At 42.3% G+C, this 23411-nt stretch overlaps 1 protein-coding gene and 1 long non-coding RNA gene across 2 annotated transcripts in view; one reads left to right on the top strand and one right to left on the bottom strand.

Annotated features, from left to right (window-relative positions):
• The window catches only part of LOC142775925 (neuronal cell adhesion molecule-like), a 935753-nt gene that overhangs the window by 694586 nt on the left and 217756 nt on the right, over window positions 1–23411 (bottom strand). The gene's annotated exons all lie outside the window — the stretch shown is intronic.
• LOC142775923 (uncharacterized) lies at window positions 10731–22828 on the top strand. The gene is made up of 2 exons (XR_012887151.1): window positions 10731–12218; window positions 12753–22828. It is a non-coding gene; the product is annotated as an uncharacterized LOC142775923 (long non-coding RNA).

Below are 23411 nucleotides of genomic sequence, written 5' to 3'. Positions count from 1 at the left end.
TGTTTAAATGGTATCAATCAACGTTCATTTAGTTCAGGAAGTGACATCAGTCAATGCGGTGGCATAATTGTATTTTATATAAAAACTAAAGACCAACATGAGGTAAAAAAAAAAACTAAAGAAACCTTGCGATTTATAGATTCTGAATAAGTGCCTTTTACACGCATGCGGGTAAATCACGCTCAAAGGAGTTCGAAGGATACGAGCAAGCTAACTAAACTCACTGTCAGTTGAGCCCTACATAGCGCTAGCGAAATAAGGTACTATCAGCGCAAACAGACATCCCCTAGGAAGACGACACGTACACACAAGCGGTACATGTATCGGGCTGTGGGGGCCCGCTTCTGTGTGTTTGCATGTTTGCACAAGTTTGTGTGCGTTATTTGTGCGTTTCTCTTTGCAAAGGTATTTCCTTTTCTCAAGGCAATCCAACTTGCCCAGGAAGAAGCATATAAATTGTTAGCCTTTCTAAACGATGGCCGACGGTTGTGTTATTCGCAACTGTCAGCACCACGGAGTTGAGTTTTAAGCCATAGCCATTGGGCTGAGGCATTGGCTTCATAAGATGTTAGTAGCATAGCGAGATTTTGGGTTGGAGATAAGAGGTGTACTTGGAGCACAGTCTGCTACTAGGCATGCATATGCGGCATCTACAATTCCTCACATACTATCGATAGACAGCATTACGATAATCGAAAAATGCTGGAAGACGAGTATAAGTGTGGCAGCTTGGGCTAGTTGGTATGACATGACGATAGTTAGAGCGTGAGAACAGAACGACGACAAAAAGACAAGAAGGACACGAAGGACTCGAGCGCTAGTGTCCTTCGTGTCCTTCTTGTCTCTTTGTCCTCGTTCTGATCTCGCGCTATAACTATCGGCGAGTATGAGGGCGAGTAATCAGACAGTGGTAGGTTTTTTATTTTACGTGCATTAAGGAAACCCAAGTGCTCAAAATTTTGCGGCAGTCTCCAACGATTCGGCATGCTTTATATATATAATGATGGTAGTGGCGGCAAGTAAAGTCCTACTAAATTCTCTAAACGCAGAAATCTGCAGTATAATTTACGGAACCATTCGCTGTCACTCCCCTGCAGAGAGAATGACTACCACCACCCAGCAATTCTCTTTTAGGGCAGGTTATATGTGGCGAGTTCAGTCAAACGTGTCCATGCATATCTGTGAGAAACTGCTGCGCGAATAACCATACGGACTTAACAAAAGTGGTCAGTGCTTGTCTTTATTGATTTTGATCCTTCAGTGTGTTTTTAAACTAAAGTTTCTCGGAAAGATGTTTTACATGAAGACTCAATGACTAGGTATGTATTTTTCGTGTCATTGCATATATAGTAGAAAAGGTGAGCGTAGTGCGATTTTCCAGAGAAGTGCAATATGGGGTCGATGTAAGAGAATTTTTCTTCTAGACTATGGGTGTTCGTGACAGGTGCCAAACTAGCTAGTCAAAACCATTCGCCTATAGGACGCCAATGCAGCAAGCAATTAGGTGCATATTTGTTCCAGTTTCTAGAATACAATGCATATGGTGTTAAACAAGATAAGCATGTTGCACCTTGCATAAAGGCAATACATACTACCATTTCTATTTATATTAAATTATTAGTTCTATTGTGACATGAAGTGCGAAATGCGCTATCGAAGTTTACGTGCTTTAAGCCCTCGAGTCCATTTTGCGGAGATATAAAACGCGTACAAGAATTATGAGTGTAGCATTGTCACCTCCATGCGCAACTTCTAAGACATGAACTGGCGCCACAAGCCAGTGAACAGGGACCCCCAAGAGCGCATACCCAACAGCTTCATAACTCGCAAGTGGCCTACAAGGTGTACTGGTTCACTGCTTTCCGAAACGGTCTGCGCAGGATCTGTTACCGAGAAATCTAACTTCAAACCCCCGCTTCTGCATGAACCTTGCTTGCGTAAAATGCCCTACCAAGGCCGATTTCTTTATACCTTTATTGCATCGTCGCAAAAGAGAATGGTTTGCAACAGTGCTTTTTCTACTGATCAAATGTTGACCTAAATTACGTTTCCAAACAAGAACTAACTATTCAGAAGCTCACACTTCGCTGAGGGCTTACGATATAAAGGCAAAGTGACAGACACCATCGAGATTTCGCCTTTAACTAAAAGAATGTTAAAGTTATATGGTCATGACGAAGTGAGGGCACATTCCCTCTGTCGCGTGCAATTCGGCTATGTTAGTTAAGTATTCGATGATCACACAGTAGAACTGCGTCTCATATCCCCTACAACATTTCTGTACATTTTGCACAAAATTGCAATTTCGTTCTTTTTGTATTAGTGAAGTGCAACGGTATTGATAACTTGGCCATGCATCTGGTGACATACCTAAAGCAACCACCTACGTTAGTTTTATAACTCATTGATGATGCCTGCGCTCCTTTGCAACAATTCAGAACAATGCATGCAATACAACACTACTCGTAGCTGTCAGATTATTTCCACGAATCACAGAGAAGCGACATTGGCATCCGAATTTCACCTTAACGTGACAACTTTCACACGACTGCTACTTCGAAACGCACGAGTCACATTTCATTTGCAATGGCCCTAAGACGAGCAGAAAGCATCACAGGCACGTAAGAATGAGGAATCGGTGAAAAAGTGTGATGCGTCTTCCTTGAATATTTTCACTTTAGCGCAGCTGACAGAGTTTCGGCAGCTTATACATCATTTTAACTGCATACTCCGTCAGTCAAGAACCAAAAAATGGATGTCATATTTTTAAATGAAGGCACATAAAATATTAGACTACGAGCCGAGAAGTTTTACGTGCCACCAATACACCACCTAAAATTTTTACCACTATACCACGACAGGTTTGATTAAGGTTGGCATGTGAGATTGCAAAAGGATTTAGGAACGTGAATCGACCTTCTCCTTGCCAAATAATGAGGCAAAAAGTGCATAAAGGATCTATACCTCATCATTTGTGCTATATAGCCAAACTCAAATGGAATCCTGCAGGAAATAAAATCGTCATTCCTAAGTATTCAAAGAGTGCCCATTGAAGTGACATGGCTTCACTGAAGGCAAAAATGAGGTGGAAAGTGCGTGCAAGATGTAAGATTTACGTAACCAGGTAACAAAAAAGTACTGAAATTCAGATGACACCACCAAAACACCAAAAACAAGACTACCTGTTTTGTGGTTATGTTAATGTCATGAGAGGCATTCAAGGCACCTAATATGTTCGTGCTGGATCACGTTTTTTATTTAAGAGCATGCTCATAAGGAAAAGCATGGAAAATAGATCAGAGAGGCATCGCTATGCAGTTTCCGATACCACCACACATTATTGGCAGCGCCACAGAGAGAACGGTTAATTACGGACATAGGTATTCTTGAACGCAATATTGTTAAAGACCAGTGTTGAAGAAAACGAGGTGGTCTTGTCGCCGGCAGTCCCATCAGCGAAATATCAAGATGGATGCAAGTTATAAAATAGACGACGGCTATGATACTCTCTAATGCACAACGTCAGCTCAAATGCCCACCCTTTGCAATGAGCAGTATACTGGGGCAACAAATTATTAGGAGAGAACGTACACGTACAGCCAAAGACAAATTTGTTTTTAATTTACTTCAATTATCTTGGCTGATAGTGCAGTGACAAAAAAAACTATACGCTCTTTCAAGCGAAGCTTCCATTGACTCGCCTGTGTGGTGATATTCTATTCTATTCTGCAGCTTGCCCTAGTGCATCATCGCAGTCATATATATATGTGTATATATGTTACAAAAGAAATTTTATTTATCATGCTGGGCTTTGAAAAGGGCCCCCATGGTCCAAAAACGAGTGCTTTCAAAGTTTCGACACTATAGGCCATGCTCGCCAGATTTGCATTGAACTGTAGCATGGTGACTTCTACCGACGATGCAACAAATAACTGAGGAAAAGTACACTTGCTCGTAACGCTTCCTTGCAATATTTCATGTTGGTGGACTGAAAGTCACCTGCTTGCCAGCGCGTAATGTCAATCATAACAATCGCGCTCTTCTGGAAAATTGAATTCCTAAAGCGCACTTCTGTGATAGCGTAGTGGTCATTCCATTGGGTCGTTCTACAGGTTGACGAACGCTGGGAGGAACATGGAAGGCGCCATTTGGATTCTGCTCAAAAACAACATTTCGGGGATGGCCGCTATATAATATCAATGTTAGAAATAAATAAATAACAAATGAAAGAAAGAAGGAAAGTGAAAAAGAAAGAGAGAAAGAAAAAGAAAGAAAGAAAGTAAGAAAGAAAGGAAAAAGAAAATAGTACGTCAGGCACAACACCAGTTGCCCGCTTCACTTGTCTGAAGAGCTTCTGAGTTTCTTCATCCTTTATTTTTATACGCTGTGTTTATTGTAATCGTTTATTGGTTTGTTTGGCTTTCGCTTACACAGACAAACTTGAGGTTCATAGAAAAGTGTCTTGTGACTAGCGAGCAGGAAGATCTCATGATCCACCCGTTTGCCCCGTAACAGCGATGGACAATGTACGTTCAACCTTAGAACAGGTGCTTAAGAACTGCACCCAAAAAGTCTTAGTTTAAACTGGATTCACCCAGGCATTCTGCAGTGCTGTCTCGTAAGCTACCCCATTGCTAAGTAAGTGCTTGAAGCTTCTTAGCGAAAAGATCGTATACGGGCGTCATGTCAGATAAAGAGTCACGTTGATGGATGTAATACTGAGTGGCAGCAGCGTGGAATAGCCCCAAGCATCACATGACGTAATGCGATGTGACGCTTGATATCACGTTAACAGCTTGACATGTGCGTGGTTTAAACGTCTGCGCCTATTACAAAGGGCTAAGCAAAAATTAGCCTCCCACAACCACCATATGATCATGAGAGATAGTGTAGTGAAGGGGCTCCGGCAATTTCGACTACCTGCGGTTTTGACCGTGCGCCTAGATCTAGCTACACAGGCCCCTCGAACGGGGTCAGCCTGCCGGCAACCTCCTCGGAAAAAGCACCGAGTGAATTCGAGAAACACCTAGAAGGAAAAGGTGAAATAGCACCGGGTTATGTTGCGGGTGCGGGAACTACAAGAAAGATCTTGCCCTTCCCCAGCTTTGGCTGTGCGGCGCACCGATGAAAAGCTTGGAAGCTTTGAGAAGCCAGCGGCGAGCCTAAATAAGCCGGTGGTGGAGGGAGGCGAGGCAGGTGATGAAGGCAGTGTGTATTTCCGCCAGTGGTTGAGAGTTGTCTTAGAGTGGCGACACGTGAGTGGCCGATGGTGTAACCAGCGAAATTTTGTTATTAAAGTGCGGAATCAAGTGGCGATGACTTAGGAGTGGCCACGTTTTCAGGATCCTTTTCTGAAGGAGAAAGCTCGGACGCTGCAGGACGACAACCGGCGTTTGACTTTATTAGTGTGTTTCCTGGAAAAAAAGCATTTAAGCTATATTCCAAGAAATTCCAACTGAATGAGTTTGACGAAGATTCAACTCTCTAAATGTTCTGGATAGTTAATGCATGAGGTTGCATTTTAGCATGAGGTGCCATTTTTGTCAGTTTTTCTTATGTATCGCCGTACCATGCGATTGATTTATATGTGGGGCTTAACGTCTCAAAACTACCATATGATTATGAGAAACGCCGTAGTCGAGTGCTCCAAAAAAAATTGACCACCTGGGGTTCATAATTGTGCACACAAATCTGAGCATACGGGCCTACAGTATTTTCACCTCCATCGAAAACGCAGCCGCCGCAGTCGGCAGGTGCACCATGGGAGTTATGTTGTATTTGATAATGACCGAGTGTGCAGGTTCTGAGCTGTTTGTATTGCTTATCTGTGAATCTGATTTGTTTTGTTACCAACTCTCGCCTCTAACTCTATGTTTGGACCGCAACCGGCGTTCACCTGTGCACCAAGGAGGCCAACACTAAATTTTCCGCACTTTCCTGCTGCGCTTCGGGGGCCGATACGTCGGCCCTTGAAATCAGCCCGGCGATTGCCTACCTATTACCGGATTAGTGACACACTCTCAGACGTAGCAGCAGACGTGACTTCGGCCCCGCCGCGGTGGTCTAGTGGCTAAAGTATTCGGCTGCTGACCCGCAGGTCGTGGGATAATCCCGGCTTCGGGGGCTGCATTTTCGATGGAGGTCGAAATGCTGTAGGCCTATGTACTCAGATTTGGGTGCCCGTTAAGGAAGCCCAGGTAATAAAAATTTCCGAAGCCCACCACTACAACGTCGCTCATAATCTAATGGTGGATGTGGAAAGTTAAACCCAACATGTCAATAAATCGATCAATCAATCAATCAATCAATCAGTCATTCAACGTTACTACATTTGACCGGCACTTAACTTTTTATTGGCTACTTTGTAACACTACATCTTTATTTGGGCAAGCAATGCATGTCAGTCATGGCTATATACTTCATCTTGCCAGAGAGCTACTCTGCTAGAAGACGGTAAACTCTGAACAACGTTACTTGACTGTAGCTTCTTTCCTTAGTTTGAAAATTAATATATATGTAACTTTGTTATACCTTCGCATGCATAGATTAGCAGACAAAAATGTTCCATGGCCGCTTTAGTTTTATCTGAAAATACCAACCACCAGCGCAAGCTCTAACCCACGAAGGTTTTGCTGCATATATGTTTGAGGGCAGAAGGTGTATGTACTGCAGTAGCCAATGAATCGCAGTTCAATTTTTCGGGTAATATATTGCATTTCTTGCGTAGATTTTCGCCTAGTGTAGTATAACCACCTATTAACATTCGGTTGCCCTTGTACGAACGTTAAGAGCCACATTTCACGAATACAAGAAGTCATGGCTTTGCAGCAAAGAGGAAGCAATGAACGCGAGAGCAACAAATTGGAAGGTCACGCGCAGAATGGCCAGCAGAACGAAACGTGCTCACGATTCTCACGCATAGATTACACAAAAAACATACTCTCATGTCCACATAAACGCATATAAGCGTCTTCATTGTTACTTCACTGTGTCTGAAAAACGCGCTCTTTTCACAAACTTAGACTGTGAAACATTTGCAGTGAGCATTGTGCAACCGGTAACTAAAACAGAATCATTCCGGTAAAAGCCGAACGCCAGCCCAGCCTTACGATCCTCCTTACCGCAAGATAAAGGCGTGCGAGGAGCGTCGACGTCGCGCTCATTGCGGGGCAAAGGGAGCTTGAGAGATAAGAGCCCAGCAGCCGCATATTGACCATGTTGTAACGCGTGCTCATTGCACCAGCTTGCTGGTAATTTTAAAAACACGTAAGCCCCCCCCCCCCCCCCCCGTTATGGCAGTCAGCAGCGGTAAGTGGTCGAAAAGATAGCTAGCCATTTGAACATTCAAGGACGTGCTCCTCGGTGGCTCAATGGGTAACGCCTCGCACTCCCGATTCATAGGACCCAAGTTCGATTCCGCGCGCCGGAGTCTCTTTTCTGAATTTTTTAAATGCGAAGAATTTCTTTGCGAGCTTCGGAGACTTTGAACGTATCCATTTATCTATCGATCAATATAGCCGCCCACGACTTTTATCTCTCCTGGCCGTTTTGATAATAGCAACGATACCAAATTTGGTAAGGCTTAACATGACTATATGATGAGCATGAGTGACAAGTCTTAGCACCGAAATCATGATAAGCATGTCATGAATGTCAAGATTTACATTTCTTGTTTTCGCTGTTCTTGGGGTGGTTTCATTCACTTGACATGTTGCAAAACTGGTATGATATGACATGACTGCATGGCGAACACAAGCGACACACTTTAACATGAAAATTATGACATGCGTGTCAAGGAACAACATGACTGCATGCCACACTTATGATGCACTCGCGGCTGCTTCGCTAGCTTCACATATACCAGGTTTGGTATTACGGGACGTGAGTTGGTGACGAAGGTATGTGACTGGTGCAAACATAATAATTATGAGATGCGTTGCAAACATGATAATTATGAGATGCGTGTGATGTAACAACTTGGCTAAATGATACGCTCATGATACGCTCGCGGCAGTTTCGCTAGCTTCACATGTACCAAATTTGGAATACGTGACGTGAACGGACGACATTGGCAAATGACACCTTCAAACATGATAATCATGACATGCATGTCATGTAACAACGTGACTACATGCCACACTCATGATGCGCTCATTGCTGTTTCACGAGCTTCACATATGCCAAATTTGGTATTATGTGACGTGAGTAGACGACGAAGGTAAATGACGCGTCCAAACTTGATATTCATGGCACGCGTGTTATGTAAACTTGACTACATGCTACGCTCATAGGACGCTCACGGCCGTTTCGTTAGGTCCACATATACCAAATTTGGTATCAGGTGACGTGATTATATAACGAAGGTAAATCACACGTTCAAACATGATAATCATGAAATAAAAGTGAAGTATGGTATAGTTTACCTCCATATCATAACGTTGCGCTGATTTTAAAGTGACATATAACCTTCCTCATTCGTGATTCGCATAACATCGATTCCCAGTGTACGTGGGACCTGTCGTTTTTTTCTTTCATGAATTTTTCTATATATAGACAAGTATACATATATGGTTAGTGAAGGTGACGCCGACGCTAGTGGAAAAATCCAGCCGAGAGTGTCCATATAATTGCTGTCGCAATATTAAAAATGAAGCGTACGTGCGCAGTCCGTTTGATCTGGCTCATACATCAATTTCACTCGCTCAAATGTGAACCTGAGGTAAAGACAAGTTATTTTTTTCTGAATAAATAACGCACGCTTATGCCGCTGCAAGGTTATGGCACCACAATTACATGTTACTATTAATTAGAGGAAGAAACAGCGACGGACACTAGTATTACTAATGCAATTGTAACATGCGAGCTAGCAGTTAGTAACCCACATCTAGTGACGACAATATCTTTCTTCTTACTTCGAAAGCAAGAAATAGAACGTGGAAGTTTTACGGCTCACAAAGGACACTGGCTTCAAGCGTACGCTTGTTTCTTTCTTTATTGATTAATTGTTTTCCTAAAACCTTCGTTGGGAAACTTGGTAAGATTGTGGAAGGGGCATCACATACAAAACGTGTATGGGGGCTGTCACGCAGCATGCACAGAACGTAATGTACGACCGTCACAGCACTTCATAAAAAAAGCAACCAGTAGTGAGCGTTATCGACAAAACGGCAGAAAATGCGGTCATAAAGCAAACACAACAATCATGAATGAAGTACCCACTGCAAATGCCCATTAGACAACAAGGAAAGCAATATACCGAACTCCGATGGCAAACAACAGAGCTTAAAGTCGGCCAAGCATGATATATAAGAGAACAAGCCAGTTTAAAATTTTATATCAACTTTGCTACGAAATTCCTGCGAATACAATCGAAACTATGCTCCGTCGGGAACATGATCCCATGTTCCCAAGACGAATAAAAATCATGGAGAATTAGGTGTGCCCCCAGAATGAGGAGGCTGGCAACAAAATAGTAATTATTCATATTTATAGAAAGAAACCGTAACATAATTCGACTCCTTTGAATAATTTTATTAACAACCTTGGGAATAGTTTTTTTGAGAGGATGTAGTCTAAATGAATTTACCATTCAAGGCTGCAAGGTGCAACTATGTATTGAGAGGAACTGGGCCCGGATTCAAAAAACTCACTTACGAAAACATTTTTGCGCAAGAGAAATTTTCCTGCGTAAGTCGATTCACGAAACGAAAAAACGTCGTAAGAGGCCATAGTTGTCACATTGGCCGCTCCAAATAAAGCGCGCTGTGACTGCCCGGGAACATGTCAGCGATGGTGATGCAGTTGCTATATTTGCTTACGTCACCGAAAAGTGCTCGTAAGTGGATTCACGAAGCGAAATTGTGCGTAAAAACAGCATGGCTGAGAGAAAATCCCAAGGGTGGTCCCGACCACTCTTAGGAACAATGTGGCTTCTTAGAACCTGCTGCCGCAGCGGTATACTTTGGTGCCCTGGCTGTTTTTGAGTTAATTCACGCCCGTCAAGGGCTGCCTGATGACTGCTGGTGCGTTTTTATTTCTTTCGGCGCTTTGAGCTTCGCGTGTTGTTTCCCTTGTACGCAGTGGATGGTGTTGACAACCACCATCGTCCAATAAGTTCGAAGTCGCAGTAATTGAAGAATTCTATTGGGCGTCAATGGCATAAAACTACGCATGTAAAGATTTGTGGTTGGATGAAAACCAATGTGATACGTGAATGGTCGGTGCATTCGAACGCGACATGGCATAGGATCAACCTTATTTGTTATGTTGTTGTGTTGCGCCCCATCTCATCCAATTAAAAGTGCGACTCGAGATCCTTGCCTCATTGGTGGAAATTACCACCAAAGAGGTTAATGGGAGCACATTCTTTGCACGCTATTGTAAATAAAAATGAGAGGAAGTTTTCAGTGAGTGGTTCCTAAAGTTTGTGCTCTAGTGTACTTTCATTGGCTCTAACTGTCCAATGGTTGCGATCTCTGAAATACAGCTGTCGATACACTTTGGGACGATCTGGAACAAAGCGTACTTTGTAAACCAAAGCGTATTAGGGGTGCGCATGATTACGCATGGAACTACAAACAAATCATGCATCTTCACCTTCACTGTTCAGACACCGATATGGAACGTGATACTATGGCAAGCAATCGGAATGAAATGACCCTAGTAACTTTGTATGACACCAAAAATATGCAAACCCTCACAATTCTAGAGCAAACCTTGGCTGAATTCATCCCTGCGTCAATTACCAGCCATTTAACTTGGTGCACGAACATGGTTCAAAGGTAGAGTGAGCCACTGACATGTATTTTGTGCGACGTAGCGACCACTTGACCTGAGAATAATAGCGTTGCGAAGGCGAATCCCCTGTCGCATGCTCTGATCGAAGCAGACGACAAACGCGAGCAGACGACGGCTTGGCCGACAGGCACAGCTTGTGATTGGTTGTGAAGCAATACCCTCTACATCAGCTCACTCCGTGACGTTGCTAAAACACTTCTTTCATCTGGCACGCCTGTCCTGTTCGTCATATCACCCCCCTCGCACATAAGAGAAAATTTTTTCACGCCGTGAAAATAGTGCAAGTACTTTCTAAGAGCTCTCTTATCATCTTATGTGCTGCGCAGTTGTCGAAAACAACATGGCGTCGTAAACAGCATATCGGTCGGTGCGACTTTCAGCAAACGCTTCTCGCACGAGTTACTTCAGCGTTTGACCGGATGTGTTGTGATTACAGCAGCTCTTTCGGTGCGTGTAAGCAGTGCGGAAAGCTGTGGCAGTGCAATGGTGTACGGTGAAGCGCAGCGAAGCCTGTGCGTCGGTGTGGTTATCAAGCGGGGATCGGCGTCGATGTATCGACGACAACTGGCACTCGAGAAGCCTGCAATGTGTGTTTGTGTGCCGGTAACAGTTCGTTCGCTTGACTTTACAGTCTCTCAGTTTGGTGCTGTGCGACATTTCGGATTGACAGCGTTTTGACACGTTACTTGAGTGACCCCAAGTACGTACGTAAACGTATGAACTACTCGCTCGGTTCTTGCTTCGCCACTAGTTAGCCCGCACGCTTCTATTTACTTGAGAGCAATGTACTGTTCGGGAGTGAAACGATGTTCGTTGTGAACAGTGGTGCTGTGTTGACGTTCAAAGACTTGTGAACAAGCTGTGCTCGTGTGACCGAAACTTGAAAGACAGCGTTGATAACTGTTTTGCCCTGCGAAGTCGTGGTGGGGCAGCTTGGCGCTTTTGTTTGTTAAGTCGTCACTTCTCCTTTTTGTGATAACCATAGTCATAGCGCTGTGATGTGATCAACCAAAACTGCGAGATGCTACATTTTGTTGTGGATCGTGTTACTTTGGAAGCACGCCTAGACTGTTCTTCGGTAACAAATTAAGAGTTCTATGTGGCAGTGAGAGCCCGTGAACGTCAAGCTTCCCTCCAGCCCCCCAAAAAAGCAAAGATTTCACCGGTGCCTTGCTTTGGATGAAGTTGTAGGCCAATATCGCCTAACTACAGGTTTCCGTGTTCGTCTGGCCATCGTTTTGCACGGCACTAGAGCCTTGACAACAGCCGGTCATGGCCAGTTCTTACACTTTATCAATAGACGTACACGCCTGGCCAGCCCTTCATTGCTGTCATTGGCAGCTTCCAGTCTGCAGATGCCCTTTGCCTGTTCGCCGTACTTGGTTCCTTATGACACCGACGGCCACTAAATGCTGCCATCGGTGAGTTCACCTTGGAGAACTAAATTTCACCGGTACTATAATTCACGCAGTTCTATAACGTGTGCAAGTTTTTAAGCCCATCAGATGTAATGTTTCTCTATGGTAAGTTGAAGCATGAAAAATTTACTACTACTGTTATATACATACATATATTATGGAGCAAATACATAAAAAGTTTTTTGTGATTTGATACAAGTGAGCTCTTGTTTGATTATGAGGTTGGGCCTGTCGATTGACCACGTTTGATAGTTGGAAAGTTCATGTGAATTTATTTTTCAGGAGCCAGGTTGCACTTATAAAATTTATGTTATTTTGGAAAATTAGTTCAATAGACGATTACCACTGTGGTAGTACTATACTTCAGTAGGACATATATATTGCGGTACGTAAATTTTACACGAGGCTTCAGTTTATTTCAAAGTGATTATAGCAGACTTTGGTCACTTTAACGAAGTGATAGCTTCCTCAAATAAGTATTAGAAGTGAGTGCTTTTAATGATTGTTTTTAAATATCCCGTTTTTGGCTCTTCACAGATCGCAGAGATTGGTTTGTAAAGGTCTTGTGATGCATCGGTTGCACATTCTGGCACATCAATCCTCATCATTACTTGGAGCACCTGTACAAAAATAGGAAGGACACGTTCTCCCTAACTGTGCAAGCCTATGTCACTGCTCGGACTGTTATCATTCAGCGGATGTGGCGTGGAAGCATGCATGGCAGCCTCATCTGGAAGGACTGCAATCTGCTTGGGAGCTTCGAGGGCACAAAACTGCCTAACAGCTGGCTGCAAGGATAGTTTTTCTTTAATACAAACGATTACGTGAAGACCACTTACTGTGCACAAATTGAAAACCCAAGCATGGTTGCTTTCAGTGGATACCTGTAATATTCTTACACATAATTCTTATTCAACATTTATAGAACTAAATTGCAAGATAATTGAGAATGTTGAAAGCTGAAAGCCTGCAGCTTATGAATGAAACTCCAATAATCTGAGACTCAAAAGCTTGTGCTTTGAAACGAGCTAAAATACTTTGATTCCTTATTGAGCTCTCCAGCTTGTGACTCCCTCTGTGGATCAAGTGCTCTGGAAGGAAATAGCAAGTGGGTGAAAATTGCCTGGCTGTTCACAACTTGCAAGGAGAAAGACCTATTGAAGAAGCCTCAGATGACATAAGGCCAGTAACTGCATCTTTTACCTAATGTAGCTTTTTCTCTCTCAGTGCTGTTGCTTGTGTTTCAGCCGAACATGTTCACCACGATTGCATAGTGATATATATTTTTCTACAAATTGTACCTGACCTAAGTATGCATTGTTGATCTCTAAAGGTGACGTTCAGTGTGTTTCAAAGCCATGGCTTCTCATTTCTCTGACTGTGGCTAGCCTATTTCAGCAGCAGAGCGATGCAGCTAGCACACATGCAATGCAAGTCATGGAGCGCTCCTTTGGTGTACTGTGCAGGACACAGCATATCCATCCTGCAAGACACTGGTATCAACAATAATGGTGAGTGTTGGTGGCACCTGTAGGAGCCCGTTGTGTTTGTTGTGTATGATTATTTCCCCTGATGAAGTGCATTTTTGAAAGGTTTTCTTCATTTAGAATAATAGATGTCAGAAACAAGCACACTCATAAGCCACAAGTTCTTTGTGTCTTCTAGACTGCCCATTTGCTCCTATATGCGGTATGGTGAGCTGGCTATGTTAGATAGCCTTAAAGTTATCAACATTGGCTGTTGTGTTGTAATGCAGTCTAACTTGTGTTTCTTAGTGAACTTATTTGTGGTCTACTTCTCGCACCTAATGTAAAGTCGAAATAAAAGAAACTCTATTGGCTTTTTGTGCCTGTCAGAAGTTTCATGCCTTCATCTATAACATTGTGGTTTTGCTCTTGTATCATATTAAATATATTTTCAGCCTTCACTGTTTGTGTGTGTGTGTGTGTGTGTGTGTGTTGAGGCTTGTCATTGGCTTCTGAAAATACATCTGTAAATATGAGCACATAATTGACAACTATACACTCTTGCATGTAGCATGGTTGTAACAATGATCTGTATTTTTCTAAGTTCCAGCAGTAACAAGGGGTTCGGTGCTCCACGGTCATGTACAGTGTATCAAGAACAGAGCACATAAGACCAACAAGTATAAAGAGACTGCCAGTGACTGTTCTCCTGCTCAAAGTTTACAACAGCAGAAAGAGCACATTGTGATGTCAGGAGCAGCTGCTGCTTAACTTCTTAGCAGTGCAATTCAGCAGTTCCTTTGCTTGTATTCGAAATTATTTAAATTTTGCATGAAAGATACCAAACTATGACACTAATTTAAAGGCTGCTGTAGTGTTAGTGGGCAAATATTTTTGAGCTGAAGTTTTTAACATGTGTGTTAAGTGCCTGCGTGCCTCTACATTTGCATGCCAGAAATAACAGCATCCATGGTCGCCAATGGTAACTGTGTTTGCATTCTTTGTAGTACAAGAAGTAAAGCCATGGATGCAGTAATCATGTACTTAGTCGATGTAATCCTTCAGTGTACACTCATTTGTATAGCACCAATGATGCCATGAGTGTATAAGCTCTGGGAAGTGAATCTATGTGGATTATTTTATTTGGAAGGAAGAGCATCATCACTACTCCTTGTATATCTTAACAGTAGATTTTAGTGCTTGGGTATTATCCCACTGCCTGTCCGTCCTTCAACAGTCTACTTATCTACTGTGTAAGTGTAACTTTTTAAATGTATACTTTGCTCGGATAGGTTTGTTCATAATGTAATGCAAGTGACTTATCATCTATGCAGCTCTACTCAGACTAAAAATAAAAGTATTTATTTTTATATGTAGCTATACCATGCATTCACTTGTGTTTTTCTAGGTGCCTGTTTAATTGTTTAGCCCTACGAAAGTGCTGGTATACTCTAATATTGAATCTGGCATCTTAAAATAGTTTGTTAGTGGAAGTAAGAACGTGTTTACAACCAATATTACTATCCTCAGATGAACTGTGAAAACTCTGTGGAAATTTATTTCCATTTTTTTTAACTTTGTGAAGGCAAATGTTATGTTCAATTATTGTGGTCCCCGTTTCATGCAAATGACACATAATTACTTTGCAGTGGCATAGTATTAGTGGTTATTTTACACATATGTGCTGAGCAACATCGCAGTTGAGGCCAACAGCAAGACATACATGCAGTGCACTGGAGCATCACCTGACATAGTGTACAGTCTTTGCCCACCAGTAAACTCAATATTTTTCAAGCAGACTAATATAGAGCTGTATGGGAACTGTGTTGATGTGCAAACTTTGAAGTCTTCTTGAGAAGTGTTTTTCATCATTTTTGTCGAAGTGAAGTAGCTACCCAAAGCCACAACTGGTGGGAATGTGGTTGTTTCCTCTCTCCAAAAGCACTCCTACCAGCTGCCTCAATGTTAGCATGGGGTGAATTCACGAACTGGAAAAATAATTGGTCTTTGTTTTTTTGGCCGAAAGAGTCACTTCCACCGTTGAGCCACCACGACGCGCCAGAATAGAAACTTTTAGCTAAATAAAGTTGATTTTACTTTTGAGAAGTGTTTTGGGGAAACGAAATGGCACCTATGGCTGTCAATATAAACACTGTTTGCACAAAGGAGCTCAGTAGCTTATAATTGTATTATTCATGTATTGTCTAGAATTTACTCGCGCTGTGCCAACTTTCAGCCCAAGTGTCCTAACATGCTTTGTTAGTGGGTTGTGAATGAGCCAAGCTATGTAAATAAACAGAGTGATATTGCAGACATGTACAAAATATTGATGCACAGCCCTTTTCTTTAGCATGACATTGTCAAGGGCTTTATTCTTGTGTTTTTTATAAAAAGTGCTTGTCACTGGGCATCAGCGGAAAACTATGCATCAAGCTTTTGCGAGATGGTTCGAGACACACCGTGTTCAGACACAACATTGCCGGTGGATATCTCTCGTAAGTTACTTTCTGTAGTATATTCAAAATGAGTTTATTAGAATTGTTGTTTTATAGCCAGTCATTTTAATGTTTACACCTGAGTGTGTGTATGTATGTATATATGGGTGTACATATGTATATGTGTGTGTGCGTATATGTATGTATGTATGTATGTATGTATGTATGTATGTATGTATGTATGTATGTATGTATGTATGTATGTATGTATGTATGTATGTATGTATGTATGTATGTATGTATGTATGTATGTATCTTTTAAATGAGAATCCGTTTATCATTGGTGAGTAAGTTTGGTAATGATTTGGCTGAATTTGTTTGCAGTTATTTCTCTTTTGAGCCATTACACATTTCAATTTCTTTTGTACTGCATAAAAATAAATGTAACCTTACACAAAATATGCGTGTTCGAAGAAGTTGTTTCATTTACCAACCTACAGTCATGGGCAAGAAATTGGGTAAAATGGAACGAACCTGCGAAGATTAGTTTAGAACATAGCTACTCGACATGGCATATCTCGTACACATTGCGTTGGTTGAATATGTCGATTTGAACCTTTCAATTTTAATCAGAATAAGCAAGCTATCACCCGTGGTTGTATATGTGTGTGATATTTATGCATACTGTGATACCGGTTCGCAATTACAATTAAGGTCACAAACCTAGTCGAGCTGAATACACGAATTTTGTCCATGCACCTTTCATCTGCACTGGAACTGTTGTTAATAAAAAATAAAGTTCAGTTTAAAAATTTATTCTAGTAACCAAAAGCAGGGTATCTCTTTATCACACAAATCAAAATGCCATTGTTCTGTTCCATTCTGGACAATAGGGGACCCTCTCAGCAGAACTCGATTAACTGCTATAGTTCATTTTAACCATTGACAGCGACATTACACTGAAGCGTGCAGCATGACAAATAGCGGAAGAGAAGACACAAACTAATCACTCTGTTTGCGTCAGCTCTAACTGTCCGTGCTCTTTGGTCTTGCTGCATGTGATGATGCCCACCAAATTAGCACGAAAGCGTGTCCCTACAAAGGCACTCAACTTGGCTGCAAGCAGTTAGCTCACTGCATGTGTAGATTTTCTTCAAAACAAAAGTGAAGACTTATTGCTGGTCCAATATCCAAACACGTGAAAAGTAATATAACAGGTATAATATTGGTATTTCAGCACTGGACACTTTTGCGATAAGAGAGGATGGAGGAGAAAATTATGAACCCTTAATTGTTTAATTTTTGAAGGAGCACAGTACAGCGCTTTTGGGTCAAAAGGGGAGTGAAAGAAGCAAGTGCGAAAGCCTACTTCTCAAAAAATTAGTACCCGCCACCACGCATAATGTCAGGCCGGGCAACCTCTTGGAAAAAAAAAAGTGCTCAGTGATTCTGCGAATCGAACCAAGTACCTCGTAGATTGCAGTTGAGCGCTGTAACCGCTCGTCCACTGCAGCAGTGCTTGCATTCGCCCTATTGCTGATATATCGTCATTCCTTCGAATGAAGCCAAATGAAAAAACGTCCGGTGAAACTTTGTCAAAAAAAGAAAAAATAGTTAGAATGCGTTTGCCCAAGGTTACGAGAAGATAGAAACCGCCACGTGCGACTGTATAACCGTGCGCTATTTATTCTTGTACATTACTGTCATGACGTGGGGATAGCCGGCTCTAACGTAGGCTGCCTTCTCATAGTTTGCCAAATATAAATAAGAAAATAAAAATATATAACGGCCTGTGACAACGCTAATCAACTATTATGGGTTCACTGTCACTAGTGTCACTTTCACTAGATGAATGCTCAGTTTGCTTCCATTATCGTTATTTAGGAAAGTTTTGGCTCATTAACTCAACTTTCCTAATTAGCATTGATTCTCACATCTAAGGACAGTCACACTTCATCTCGCTTTCTGAGTGGCTGTCACTCCCATATAACGCGTACAACACTTTTATGCTCTCCGAGCATCTGACGCTGCTTGGCGAAGACTTTCCCTGACGTCTGCTGGGCCAGAAAATTGTCTTTATTATCTATCAATTTTAAGCTTTCGCGAAGCCGAAACGAGAGTCTCTTTCTCTCTCTTTTCATCCTTTTCGCACGTGTGATAACGTCTCTCGACCTCAAGACTCGTATACACGTCCCTTGCTTTGTTTGCGTACTCAAACAACGCTGGACGAAATATTTGCACCGAGTTTTGTGAAAAGCATTAGCACTGAGACACCTCCCGACGAGTCTCCCTCATTTTACGTAGACATATACCTAAGCGTAAGCGTATGCACATTCCCGCATTCCGGCTTTGTAAAAATGCTGCGGTTCATGGAACCAGCGAAATTGCGCTCACAATTTCATTTGATTACTGCTGTTATCTATTTCCGCACAATTCGTCTAGAGGCACCAAAGTCGCTCATGTGTCTTGTAATAAGAATATTGTAACAAAGGCTACCTTTGACTATAGGTACAAAACACCCTTACGTTCACCACTATACCGTGCTAGATTGCACCGAATTAGTTAAGTAGCAGCACAGCTTCAATGAAATGTAAGGTAACTGGTCGCGTTAAATAGAGGAAGACATTCGAGGCACATTTTCAAACATTTCATGCATCGATTTATGTGTGGTTACATTTATGTGGTGCACCTGGAGTGTTGTTTACTTGTACTTGGCGAGATGGTGCATGGATTGCTCGGTGGCTTAAGGCCATCGAGCAAATATTTTTTTAGCTACAGTCGTTGATTAAAGGCGAGTGCTTGGCTTTGCACAGCCCACCAAAACGCCTATTACAACGTACGCGGCATCCCGTAAGCGCTCTAGCAGACGCTCGCGGAACTGAAACTTAGATGCAGCAAATCATTAACTATCATCGTATACTCTCGATGCTGGACGCTTTGCGTGCTACCTTGATATTATCGGCACACACTTCTTTCTTTCCTTGTCGTTTCATCGGCTATCGTCGGTCCTCCTTGCCCTCTTAAGTGCCGAATAAGTTAAATTCATACCCGCGCTATAGTAATCCCTCCAGATAAGAGAATTTTTGGCTAAGAAAATGCGTAGCCAAAGAGAAAGCTTTGTGAATTCGGGCCCTGTTTCGTTATTTCACTAAGTGGCTGAGTATGTGGGGAAACTAAAAAAACAGCGTCTTGTACAAGAAAATTAAAAATGAAGGGAATGTCACCTGTTACGAAGTAACCTATCGGGTGTTCACAAATCGTGTCCATAACGGTAGATGACTCTAAATGCCGACAAAGGCGTTCATATTACTTTGGCGCACAAGAAACAGGTTAATCTCGCAGTACTTTATTACAATGGTACAGTAATACAAAAATTACAGTATAAATACTCGGATGTGATGTTTTCAGCCGACTGCTTATAAATTGCTTATGTGAATTCTGTTGTTCGAAAGGCACGAATTATGAAACTTTATACAGCAAAACATGAAATTTGCGCTGGTACGTTTAAATTCAACGATGTAATTAACGCGCATTCATCCTACGCTTGAATACGCTTGTGCCTTGTGGGAACAGTTTTGACATCACTTCAAGTAAAAAACTCTAAAAATTACAAAACAGAGCTCCAAGGTTTGTCCTATGTCGGCCCACTCTGAATGACAGTTGCACCATTATGAAAGTTGGGTATGGATGGGAATTACTCTTACCCTGGCGAAAGCAACTGTGGTTTAGGCTGATATATCAAATATTTTACGAAGAAATCGGCATTAGTAAAAAAAAATCTACCTTCAAGGTCCTCTAAGTCTCCTCGCCCAATGGTCAATGTTTTAGGATTTTATAGTATCGTACCTCATCTCATTTGCATGCTCATCTGTTTCTTTTGTTTAGACAATCAGCGAATGGAGTCGTTTGTCAAGTGAGAAAGACTGCTGCAACAATGAAGATGTATTTTTGTTGACAGCGTTACCTCTGGGCTCAAGCGCCTTTGAGCATAGCGGGTTCACCATTGCATAAAAAAACAAATATCGACACATTCCATATAATCGCATTCAGATGCTACACAGCTAAATCAAGCTATTCGCAAGTCTGAAGTAACAACAATATTCATCAATCAGCGCAATATGAGAAGACTAAAAATACAAGATGAGAATAATGGATTGGGGCTGTGAAATAAAGGCGAATATAAACAACAGTCTGCAAGCCTTCCTGAAAGACGGAAAAGAGAAGAATCTGTACATTGTGAAAAACTATCTCAAAACAGTGCAAAGCTGAGATAAAAACAATGGTAGTGGACTGTGAAAATTATCCAGGTCATAAAAGTTTACATTATCAGAATATTGCATTTCGTGACCCGTGAGTGTTGAAATAATTTGTCAGGTACACGAAATGAATGATTCTGTTTGGCTAACCTAGGCGGAATTTGAAAATATACACAACTGAGAAGTCAAAGACAGGATATTATACCGTGAACTACTGTGTAGAGATATAACAGGTCAGCGCGACTTAGTCGGCAGTGAAGTGATGGCAAGCATAATAATTTAGCATTGTTTGGCATTTGACAGTAATTTGTCATGTAGAGGCATTTCTAGCGAAACGATGATTGTAAATGCTTATAATTTTTTTCTGGACTAACTCTGATGGATTTATTTTTGGGGTTTAACGTCCCAAACCACCACATTATTATGAGAGACGCCGTAGTAGAGGGCACCGGAAGTTTTTATTACATGGGGCTCTTTAACGTGCACCCAAATCTGAGCACATGGACCTACAGCATTTCCGCCTCCATCGGAAATGCAGCCGCCGCAGCCGGCATTCGAACCCGCGACCTGCGGGTCAGCAGCGGAGTACTTAAGCCACTAGACCACCACAGCAGGAATTCTGGACTCACTCAATGACGTCACTGTCCGATTTAGCAATACCATCCCCGATCGCAGATGCATTATCTAGTTGAGGAAGACGCATTGCGGTGTGCAATTTTCGGAAGGCAGTAGGAGAACCTAATTCTTGAGAAATTCTGCAAACACAGCTGAGAGAATGAAGGCCGCGAATGGCAGTACATATAGTCTGAGTAGAAAACTTGACCTTGCAATTGAAAAGAACACCAACATTTCTGAACCCATAAACCATATATAACGGCATGGTATTAAAAGAGTACGAAAATGACACGATGAATCTTTTGTGAGTGATACTCAAGAACTTGGTCTTTGAGGTATTCTGGGAAAGGTTGTTGTTGCCACATCGTTCAGAGAATGATTTTTCTTGCATAAATTAATATTATCGACATTGAACAAAATTAAATATAACGAATTGCAAAATAAACGTCGTTAACGAAACTTGAAATTTTAGTGAGCCTAATACCGAATATTCAGGGACCCTACAAGTAACTTCATACAAAGACGATGCTTTGGCATCTACGGCAACATCACGTGATCTATCAGGCATATAGCTGTGCAAGATATTCACAACAGATGAGTCATGGGGTGCTATGCAGGATGGCCCCAACTTCTCGGACAAACGAGTTTGCTCCCAGATTTCTCAGCGGTGGCCATGACATGAAGGCAGCACGGATAAAATGATAAAAATGGCTACAGGAATGGGCATGACGTCAGAAACGCATGTGGGAAATTTGCGACAGTTATCAAAAAAACACCGCGTGTGAACACGTCAGCGCCGCCACTCAATAAACATTTTAACACTGCAGCGACATTAGCGCGATTGTCGTGCTATCGTTTTGCCAACTCAGCAAGGGCCTCCCGCAGGCAATATCGTGGGCGTATGTCCTCTTTCGGGCAGGTACTTTCATATGTAGGGTTTAACGTCCCAAAACCACCATATGATTATGAGAGACGCCGTAGTGGAGGGCTCCGGAAATTTCGACCACCTGGGGTTCTTTAACGTGCACCCAAATCTGAGCACACGGGCCTACAACATGGGCAGGTACTTTTGTTCCACCTCCAGCATCGAAACTTCCACCCTAGAAGACAGCAATGCTACACACGCAGCACTGTCGAGCTGCTCGTTTCGCTTCTAAGAAATATCTCAGATAAATATAACAGTAGGTGGTCATCAGGGACGCTGGCATCATTGCGGGAACGCAGCTCTGATAGGATACGTTATGCGCGTTTTACTTCTGATTGCGTGTGTGCATATTCTGTGCGATAAAGCTGATATATCCATCGGACCGCTCGACGTGAGTACTGCCAATGCCACCTAGATTACTTCAGGCCTGCTCACTGTGTCGGCCATGGGCTCTGACGTCACTGTGTGACCAGTGTGTTTCGCTGCACAGACGTGCCTACGCTTGCTCCCGTCATCCGACAGACATGAATTGCCAAGCCCGAGGAAATTTTTCGTGGCATGCTAGTGTTGTTGTTGGCGGCCTGAGAAGACCATCTTTTTTCTGTGTCTGTGAACTGCACCGTGGATATGCGATGCCTTTTGTGCACTGGATATTCGCAGTCTGTACGGCTGGAAATCCAAACAGTTGGGCTATGCTGCATGGCGAATTGTCGCGGGAAAGGCACCAATGCTGCGAGAGTTCTTGTTTTCTAAGGACAACCGAAGAACGAAATGGGAGTGTGTCGTTCGTCAAGATAACGTCGACATCCATTTTTTTTAAGACCCGAAGGTACGTGTGTCCGTACTGCAGGTTTTTATGTCGTTCCCCGTCACCACCTTGTTTCGTTCTTGCTCCAAAATAAAGGTGTCATGTGTGCTTCTGGCTTGTTGTCGTAGGTCCTGGAATCAAATTAATAAATTCGTGTAGCAGAACATTTTTAGAGCAGGCATTTTTCCTTCAGGGCCAGTAAACATTTTGCAAGTGGTGCTTAGTGCCGCGGACTTGTTTTACGTCTGTTAATTTGGTTGATAAAGATAGAAGGAATGATGCCGCCTTATTTAGTGCATCGGTTCTGTGCGTAGTATTTTCTTGCCGGTGTTCATATCACGCTATTGCGGTATTATTGCGGTCAGCACCTTAGTATGTATGTTTTCTTGAAATTTAGATGTCTAGACACTTATGGTAAAGCACTTTCTTAATTTGATTCAGGTGTGTAATCTCTACTTCAAGGTAAAATAATTAAGAACCACGTGCACTACCAAAATTATACCAGTCCAAGAACCAGCCGTGTGGTAAAAGCGCTTACGGGGGCTAGACGGTTTAATATCGTCCCAGTACTAACAGTTTTTCGAGGCCCTAAGTTATATGACCAACTACGCACCACTGCGAGAGGGGCCAGAGCAAATGAGGAAAAGCCGCTAGTTGTCTAGGTCACGAGAAATTTTTTTTGAAACGAAAG

The sequence above is a fragment of the Rhipicephalus microplus genome, chromosome X, assembly GCF_043290135.1.
Source record: "Rhipicephalus microplus isolate Deutch F79 chromosome X, USDA_Rmic, whole genome shotgun sequence".
NCBI lineage: Eukaryota > Metazoa > Arthropoda > Arachnida > Ixodida > Ixodidae > Rhipicephalus > Rhipicephalus microplus.
Note: the sequence above shows the minus strand (reverse complement) of the source record. Positions and strands in the feature narration are given on the sequence as shown.